The sequence below is a fragment of the Chiloscyllium plagiosum genome, chromosome 21, assembly GCF_004010195.1.
Source record: "Chiloscyllium plagiosum isolate BGI_BamShark_2017 chromosome 21, ASM401019v2, whole genome shotgun sequence".
In the NCBI taxonomy this organism is placed as follows: Eukaryota; Metazoa; Chordata; class Chondrichthyes; order Orectolobiformes; family Hemiscylliidae; genus Chiloscyllium; species Chiloscyllium plagiosum.
The window spans coordinates 58,610,014-58,618,752 of NC_057730.1; the positions used below are offsets into that span (position 1 = coordinate 58,610,014).

Here is an 8,739-nt window from a genome sequence, read left to right on the forward strand (position 1 = left end):
TTTTATTTTTATAGCGGCAGTTTGATTTTAAGGAGTTTTTCCTAAGCTACATATGAAAGCTGTTAGCTTGAGATTGTTTGAATGAATTCACTCAACTTTCTAATCACGTTCACAACCTTCACATGCACCTAATCAGGGAATTGGAAAAGGGACTCAGATAATTCACGGCCCTTTACTTAAAAAAACGTTAACGAGACTTGGTAACGGTTAACTCACAGATGGTAGAGAACGATTTACATGATCAGAGCCAGGACAATAAATTAATGCAACCTCCGGAATCAATGTGGATCTGCTGAGCTTAATGTTTAAACCCCTCAATGTTTCAACTCTTTAACGATGAAGGAAATCCTCGCAAAACTTTGAAAAGAAAACAAAATGAAAGAGAATACCAAAAATTTAAGAGACTGATTTAAAATAAAAACGTGAGGAATATTTCGGTTTTAATTGGTCCTGTGGGTACATGCCAGTTCCAACCGGATAGTCTGGGCTATTTTTATTAAAATAAAATTTTGTTTTTAATTTTAAAGTAGTATGCACAACGCTTTCGAAAGATGGAGTTTATCAGACAAATCAGTTAGAGCCTGATGTCTATGCAATTTGTATAACCTGCAGATTTGACCGGTCTCAGGAACTCTGCACAGCACATGGGGATAGTGTAAAGAACGAGGGGGGGTTTCAGGGGATGTTTGAAAATCAGGAGGTTGGACAATGTGCGTCAGGTCGAATGAAGCGAATTCCGTGCAGTTTGTTGGATAATCGGAGTCTGCTCAATTTCACGCAACAGGCTTTCTAAACTTTCCAATTTCCAACAAATCTTCTCTCAAAAGCGGAAATAACTGCAGATACTGGAGATCAAAAACAATTTGCTGGAAAAGCTCAGCAGGTCTGGTAGCATCTGTGCAGAGAAATCAGAGTTAACGTTTCGTGATTTTTTAGATTAGATTATTTACAGAGTTAACGTTTCGTGATTTCTCTCCACAGATGCTGCCAGACCTGCTGACTTGTCCAGTAATTTGTTTTTCTCTCGTTTTCTGATGTTTTGGAATGTTTCCTATTTTTAGACATTCAGTAGGTAGCATTTCAGTTCGTGTTTCAGCAGCTTGGATGGAAAGGCCAGAGCCTACAGCAGTTCCTGATATACCTACAGGAGTTAAATCCAATATCAGACTCCGCTTGGTTCTAGACACCAAGTTGTTCCACACTCACACTCTCTCTCACTCACACTCTCTCTCCCCCCCAGATGTTAGACTGTAATAGCAGAGAGAGAGATCTCTCCTTTTGATGGTTTTGAACTTGCGGTAGTTGGAGAAAAGGTTGGTAGTGTAGTGGGGTTTAACTGGGTGACTCCCGTGGGAACAGATCCAGGGAACGACGTCAGTTTTGCTTCAACGTGTTTCCCCTGGAGACCAATATCAAAGTGAAATTGAAACTATCAGTTCTTATCTACTCGGACTTGCAGCCGGAATGACTGAAGAACATCAGGAAGAGGCCACTCTGCCCTTAAAGCCTGTCCTGGAAGAACACCGTAAGCCAGGAAGTGGAGAATGCGCCGTTTCGGTTATAACCCTCCAATCCTGAAGAAAGGTTATGCCTGCTGTGGTTCTGTTCGCCGAGCTGGAAGTTTTTGTTGCAAACGTTTCGTCCCCTGGCTAGGCGACATCATCAGTGCTTGGGAACCTCCTGCGAAGCGCTTCTTTGATGTTTCCTCCGGTGTTTATGGTGGTCTGTCCCTGCCTAAAACGCTAGTTTCTCCACCTCCTGACACTGCCTGGCTTTCTGTGTTCTTCCAGCCTCCTCCTGTCTACCTTCCAATCCAGAATCTGCAGCCTTTTATCTCTCTCTCCCAAAGCCTGTCCTACCATCCAATAAGATTGTGGCAGATTTTGTCTCCTTCTCTGTTCCCAGTTCCCAACCTATCACCAAATCCTTCATTACCTTAGTGTCCAAAATCTATCGGAGGATTCCCAAGATCCCTAACCTTCAGTTTAAGAGATATATCTTCTTTCTCCGTTCTAAATGACTAACCCTTTAAACCCAAGGCCATTCAGAAGAACGCTATCTCAATATCCAATCTGTCAAGTTTTCTCTGAGTTGTAAATGTTTTAATGAGATCACCTCAAACTTTTAAACTTCAGAATGAAAGAGTTCATGTGGTGCAGGGGGTAGTGTCCCTATCTCTGAGCTTTGGTCTGAGTTACACCGAAGGAGTCATGGTCAGTGAAGTGTGCTGGTGGTGCAGCCAAACACATTAATTATCGACCTGTAAATCCTAACAAGGCATCCAGTGCAGGCAGTAACTGGGGGGCGGGGCGTTTCCAGTTCAGCACAGCCGCCCCCTAGTGAAGGACACTGTGAGTGAGAGCTCTCACCATAGTACTGCACAACATATGTTCCTCTCACTTTTCAGGAGCTGCTGGAGAGAGGGAAATGTCAGAGTCTTATATTCAGATAAATACTTACACACATTAAGGAAAAATCACATAACACCAGGTTATAGTCCAACAGGTTTAGTAGGAAGCATTAGCTTTCGGAGCATCGCTCCTTCATCATGTCCAACACTGGCATCTCCAAATTACCCATTAAGGAGAGATTCTTATCTTATCACACTGAGATTAAAATGAATCCAGAGATGGTTTCATGGTGCCACCTGATTATCTCCTTTATTCTGCGACTGTGTTTATGTTAAGCATTTGGTGGTGGTGGGAGGCGGATGGGGGGGTTCTTTCAAGACAAAGTGAAGAATTCCTGCTTTTCCTTTTATTTTTAAGTGGCCAACTAAGGAGTGGTGATTGATGTTGATGTTTCTAACCTTATGGTGGAGAGAAAATTGCTGATGAAGCAGCTGAAGATGGTTGGGCCGAGGATAGTACCCTGAGGAACTCCTGCAGAGATGTCCTGGAGCTGAGATGACGGACCTCCAGCACCCAAGGCCATCTTCCCATGTGCCAGGTATGACTCCAATCAGTGGAAAGGTTTCCCAATACCCATTGATCCCAGTTTTATGAGATATCTTTGATGCCACACTTGGTTGAATGTGGCCTTGATGTCACGGTCTTGATCTTAATTCTAGAGAGGAACTTTAAGACAGGTATTGATCAGTCAAAAATTGGAAAAAATACACGTATAGAGTAATAAAATGGAAGATTTTCAGTTGTAATGAACCTTTTAAGACCACAGGACATCCCACAGTGCTTTACAATGAGGTTGCAGTGTCAGAAATACATTCGTACCAAAGTCCAACAAACAGAAATGCAATAAATTAACAGAAAATCTTGTGTTTTTGTGTTTGTAAAGCTTCCCTGGTCTTCAAAACAGTGGAAATGGGATCTTTTCCATTCACATGAAAGGCTTTAGCAGCTCAGCCTGAATGATAGCACAGCACTACCTCAGGACAACTGTGGATGGCAATCTAAATATTTATTTGAAAGCCCTGGAGTGGGGCTGTGATTCACAATGCTCTGACTTGAAGGTAGAAGTGCTTCCAACAATCTGGGCTCCTTTTTCAGTCCTCAATGTTTGGTTTCATTATCAATTATCTCCTGAGCTAAATAATTTGGGCTGTGATTTGACACTTTGTTCTTTTGATATCTTTACAAATTGTAAACTTAGTAAGAAGATTAATTGGAATAACATTTATCATCTAGAATATATATTACCAGATTTAATTGTCATGTGATCCCATTAATTGTAATCAATAATTTGATAGTCAATACAATTTTAAAGATTTGTAACTAATTGGATATAATCCTCTTTATATGATCCTCCTCTCCCCTTTCTTAAATTTCTCAACTTCTTCTGTCCCTCACTTTTCTCTTCCCTTCCCCAACATCTATTCCCCTTTTTCTCCTTAACCCCATGACCCTATGCCTTTCAAGTAAGTAACGTTGGGAATAGTGTTAATGATGACACCTGAATGTTGTTGCTGTTGTTGGAAACTCTTTGTACTTCTTCAGTTTTGAATCCTCCAAATATTCTTCAGCTTTTATCAAACAGATTTTGTTTTTCTTTACTCTTGATGTGGATGGCACTGGCTGGGCCAGCATTTATTGCCCTTGAAAGTGGTAGTGAGCTGCTGCAGGGATACCCACATTACTGTTAGGGAGGGAATTTCAAGATTTTTGACCCAGCGACATTTATCAACTGCATTCTGGAAATCCAAGTTCAGAAAGACCATAAGACATAGATCATCCAACTCAATAACCTGTTCCTGCTCCCCCCCTCCACCATTCCCCCCACCCCAACCATTGATTCCTCAAGCTTGAAGTGCAATATCCACTCCTTCCTGAAATCATACCATGTTTTGGCCTCGACTGCTTTCTGTGCGAGTGAATTCCATTGGCTCACCACTCTCTGGGTCAAGACATTTCTAGATTAGAGTGGTGCTGAAAAAATACAGCAGGTCAGGCAGCATCCGAGGAGCAGTAGAGTCGACGTTTCGGGTAAAAGCCCTTCATCAGGAATAGAGGCAGGGTACCTGCAGGGTGGAGAGATAAGTGAGAGGGGGGTGGTGGTGGGAAGAAAGTAGCATAGAGTCGAGTCTGTTTCAGGACTTGGTTGAAGAGCTTCAGGGCAGAGGAGATGACTTGGAGGTTGCAGTGAGAGAGAGACTCATTGAGATTTTTGTAAGAGAGGAGGAAAACTTCTTCAAGGCAAGCATCCTTACAAGAGGATTCACAGTAGGGTTAAAATCAACAAGGTAAAAACAAGGACTGCAGATGCTGGAAACCAGAGTCTAGCTTAGAGTGGTGCTGGAAAAGCACAGCAAGTCAGGCAGCATCCGAGGAGCAGGAGAATTGATGTTTCAGGCACCACTCCCATCACCACCCTCCTCTCATTTATCTCTCCACTCTGCAGGCACCCTGCCTCTATTCCTGATGAAGGGCTTTTGCCCGAAACGTTGATTTTCCTGCTCCTCGGATGCTGCCTGACCTGCTGTGCTTTTCCAGCACCACTCTAATTCAGACTCTGACCTCCAGCATCTGCAGTCCTTGTTTTTACCTAGTCAAGATATTTCTCCCTATCTCAGCCATAAAAGGTTTATCCTCTAACCTTAAACTTTGATCTTTGGTTCTGGATCAGGAACATCCCTCCTGTATTTACCCTATCTAGTCCTGTAGAATTTAAGGTTTCTATGAGATCTCACCTTATTCTCCTGAATTCCACCAAATATAATCATAACTGGTTCAACTTCTCCTCAAAGGTCAGTCCTGCCACCCCCAAGAATCAATTTGCGAAACCTTTGTTGCATTCCCTCTATAGCAAGAATGTCTTTCCTCATATAAGGAGACCAAAACTACCCACAATATTCCAAGTTAAAAATCACACAACACCAGGTTATAGTCCAACAGGTTTAATTGGAAGCACACTAGCTTTCGGAGCGACGCTCCTTCATCAGGTGATTGTCCATCATTGTCAGGTGACAATCACCTGATGAAGGAGCGTCGTTCCGAAAGCTAGTGCTTCCAATGAAACCTGTTGGACTGTAACCTGGTGTTGTGTGATTTTTAACTTTGTACACCCCAGTCCAACGCCGGCATCTCCAAATCATGACACAATATTCCAGGTGTGGTCTCACCGTGCCCCTGTCCAATTGCAAAGAGAAAGTGAGGACTGCAGATGCTGGAGATCAGAGTTGAGAGTGTGGTGCTGGGAAAGGTCAGCAGGTCAGGCAGCATCTGAGGAGCAGGCGAGTCGACATTTCAGTCCTGATGAAGGGCATATGCCCGAAACATTGATTCTCCTGTTCCTCGGATGCTGCCTGACCTGTTGTGCTTTTCCAGCACTACACTCTCAACCCTATACAATTGCATCAAGATATCCCTGCTCCTGTTCTCAAATCCCCTTACTTTGAAGGGCAACATATCATTTGCTACCTTCAGTGCTTGCTGCATCTGAATGCTTACCTTCACCTGCTGGACATGTGCACTTTATTGGGCTGAAATGTAATATTCAGGCCATTAAGTTCATATCATTGTAAATATCATGCTGTTTCTTGGCATCCTTGTGGATGATGCTCACACAAAATATTAACCTGTATCCTCTGGGATGTTGAATGGCCAACTGCAGCTTCCTGTCCTGGGAGTAGGTATTACCTCCATAAGACAAGAAGCACGGAGTCTGCACATTGAGGATGAGGGCAGCGCTCAGACTGGGCTGAGAATGAGCAGAGCAAAACTCAGGAAGACAATTTAAAAATTAAAATCACGAGGAAGCCTGGGATGAATTTGATAATATTTTTATGAAAGCAGTAACTGGGATATAAATGGTGTTTTTTTAAACAGTTCTGGGCTGTCCTCAGTTTGTATGACTTATAATCAACAATGTTATCATAAATCACCAGTTCCTATAAGGCTGCATTGTGGCCACCATCGGTGCAAGGGCAGCTTTGTGTATGAGTGAGAAAACATTGCTTTAAACTCCCTCTGAAGCAAGCTATAAATGAATATAAATAAGGTCACCAGGGCCAGAGGGATAGGAGTACACTTGGGAAGAATGTTTCAAACCAGAAAATTGAATGTGAAGGCCTCTGACCCATTTTGATGCCAAAAATAGTTATGTCAGAATTCTCCTTCTCGATATTTGCATCCTGGCAGTACAGAAAATATTTAAAGCAGTTGAATCCAAATTGGGAGTCACAATATATTTACTTTCAGCCAATACAGAGAGCCACATTTTAGTTGCCATAGATACTGCATGTTTGATTTTAATGAGTGCTGCTCCCACAAGGCTGGTTCATTAAGAACTGTATTAATGTTGTGAAAATAGATGGATTGGACTTCTCCATTTCACCTCAGCTTTTTGATGGGGATGGCAACAGTTAGCTCAGTTGGCAGGATGGCTGGTTTGTGATGAAGAGTAATGCCAACAGTGAGGATTCAATTCCTGCACTAGCTCCAATTACCATGAAGGACTCCCTGTCTCAAACTCTCCCCTTATCTGAGGCATGATGACCCTTGGGTTAAATGCCCATCAGTTCTCTCTCTTTAATGTGACAGTGGCTCAATGGTCTGTGAGGACTATGGCAACATTATTGATGGGGATCCCTGAGCATCCACAGAATCATAGAATTGTTATATCCAGAAAGAAGTCATTTGGACCATCATGTGTGGACTAGCTCTCCAAATGAGCATCTCACATCGTGCCAAAACCCAGCTGTCTCTCTGTAACCCTGCACATCTATTCATTTTAAATAAATGTCTCATTTCCTTTTGAATGCTTCAGTTGAACCAATCTCCATTCCCAGGCTCAATCCCAACTACTCGCTGCATGAAAAAGTTTCTACTCATGTCACTTTTTCTTATTTTGTGAAATACTATAAATCTATGATGTACTGAACTCGATCCTCACACAATTGAAAACATTTTCTTATAACTTAGTCTGTTCAGACCCCTCATGATTTTGAATATTTCAGTCAGATCTCTGACTTCTCCCATCCAATGTCAACAGTCCTGATCTATTATCATCACGGAAATTCTTCATCCCTGGAACTATTCTTGTAAACATTTGCATCCTTCTGAAAGTATGGAGCCCACAACTGGATGCAAGATTCCACCTTAGGCTGAATCAAATACAGTCTCCAGCTTTAGTGACTTATGCATGTGTGCAATTGAGACCTTCATTATTTCACGTTTTTTCCCCACATTTTTGATTGGCACTGTGTGAGCTGTGCATTGGAAGTGACCTTTGGGCTGTGAGAAGCAGCTTTCTTCTTAAATAAAACCAACCAAACTGATATGGGCGGCACGGTGGCACAGTGGTTAGCACTGCTGCCTTGTAGCGCCAGAGACCCGGGTTCAATTCCCGCCTCAGGCAACTAACTGTATATAGTTTGCACATTCTCCCCGTGTCTGCGTGGGTTTCCTCCGGGTGCTCAGGTTTCCTCCCACAATCCAAAGATGTGCAGGTTAGGTGAATTGGCCATGCTAAATTGCCCGTAGTGTTAGTAGAAGGGGTAAATGTAGGGGAATGGGTCTGGGTGGGTTGCGCTTCGGAGGGTCGGTGTGGACTTGTTGGCCGAAGGGCCTGTTTCCACACTGTAAGTAATCTAATCTGATATTTGTTACTGGAACCTGGCCCGGGGATTACTTGCAGGGTGATACTTGTTCAAAGAACAGTGTAGAATTTTCGGCTCTAGAGATACATTGTGCTCAAAGGCTGGCAGCTATTTGGATGTTAAGAGGGGCAATACAGGGAGGCTGCTACAAAGAGAATGTTGGGGGCAAAAACACAGAGAACCCAAATTTTGAACTGTGGTTTTAGACAGAGGCTGTGGCTGTGAAAGCTGCTGGGAGAGGTTTCTCCAGTTAGAACATAAAACATAGAACATTACAGCATTGTACAGGCCCTTCGGCCCTCGATGTTGCATTGACCTGTGGAACCAATCAGAAGCCTATCTAACCTACACTATTCCATTTTCATCCATATGTTTATCCAATGACCTTAAAGTTGGTGAGTCCGAAAAAGGCTCTCACTGTCTTCCATATTTTTTTTATATAGATATTTTTATTAGAAATTTAACATTTTTACAAGTTTACAAAAATAAACAAAACTCTCAGATATAAACATTGATATACAATTAGCTCAAATATACAATAGCCAAAATTTAACAAAAAAAACCGAAAAAAGAGAAAAAAAAAACAAACTAAACTCAACTATCTACTATCTACTAATCTAACCGACAACTAACCAGAGTGTATATTTAAGTCTCTCACATGCTCGGGATGTGTTAGCATCAGATAT

General features: G+C 42.4%; 1 long non-coding RNA gene across 1 annotated transcript in view; it reads right to left on the bottom strand.

The window, feature by feature from the left end:
- Positions 1-1,257: 1,257 nt before the first annotated feature.
- The window catches only part of LOC122560919, a 14,222-nt gene continuing 6,740 nt past the window's right edge, over positions 1,258-8,739 (bottom strand). Inside the window, exon 3 of the long non-coding RNA XR_006314843.1 lies at positions 1,258-1,734. This is a non-coding gene — a long non-coding RNA (uncharacterized LOC122560919). The remainder of the gene's footprint in view (positions 1,735-8,739) is intronic.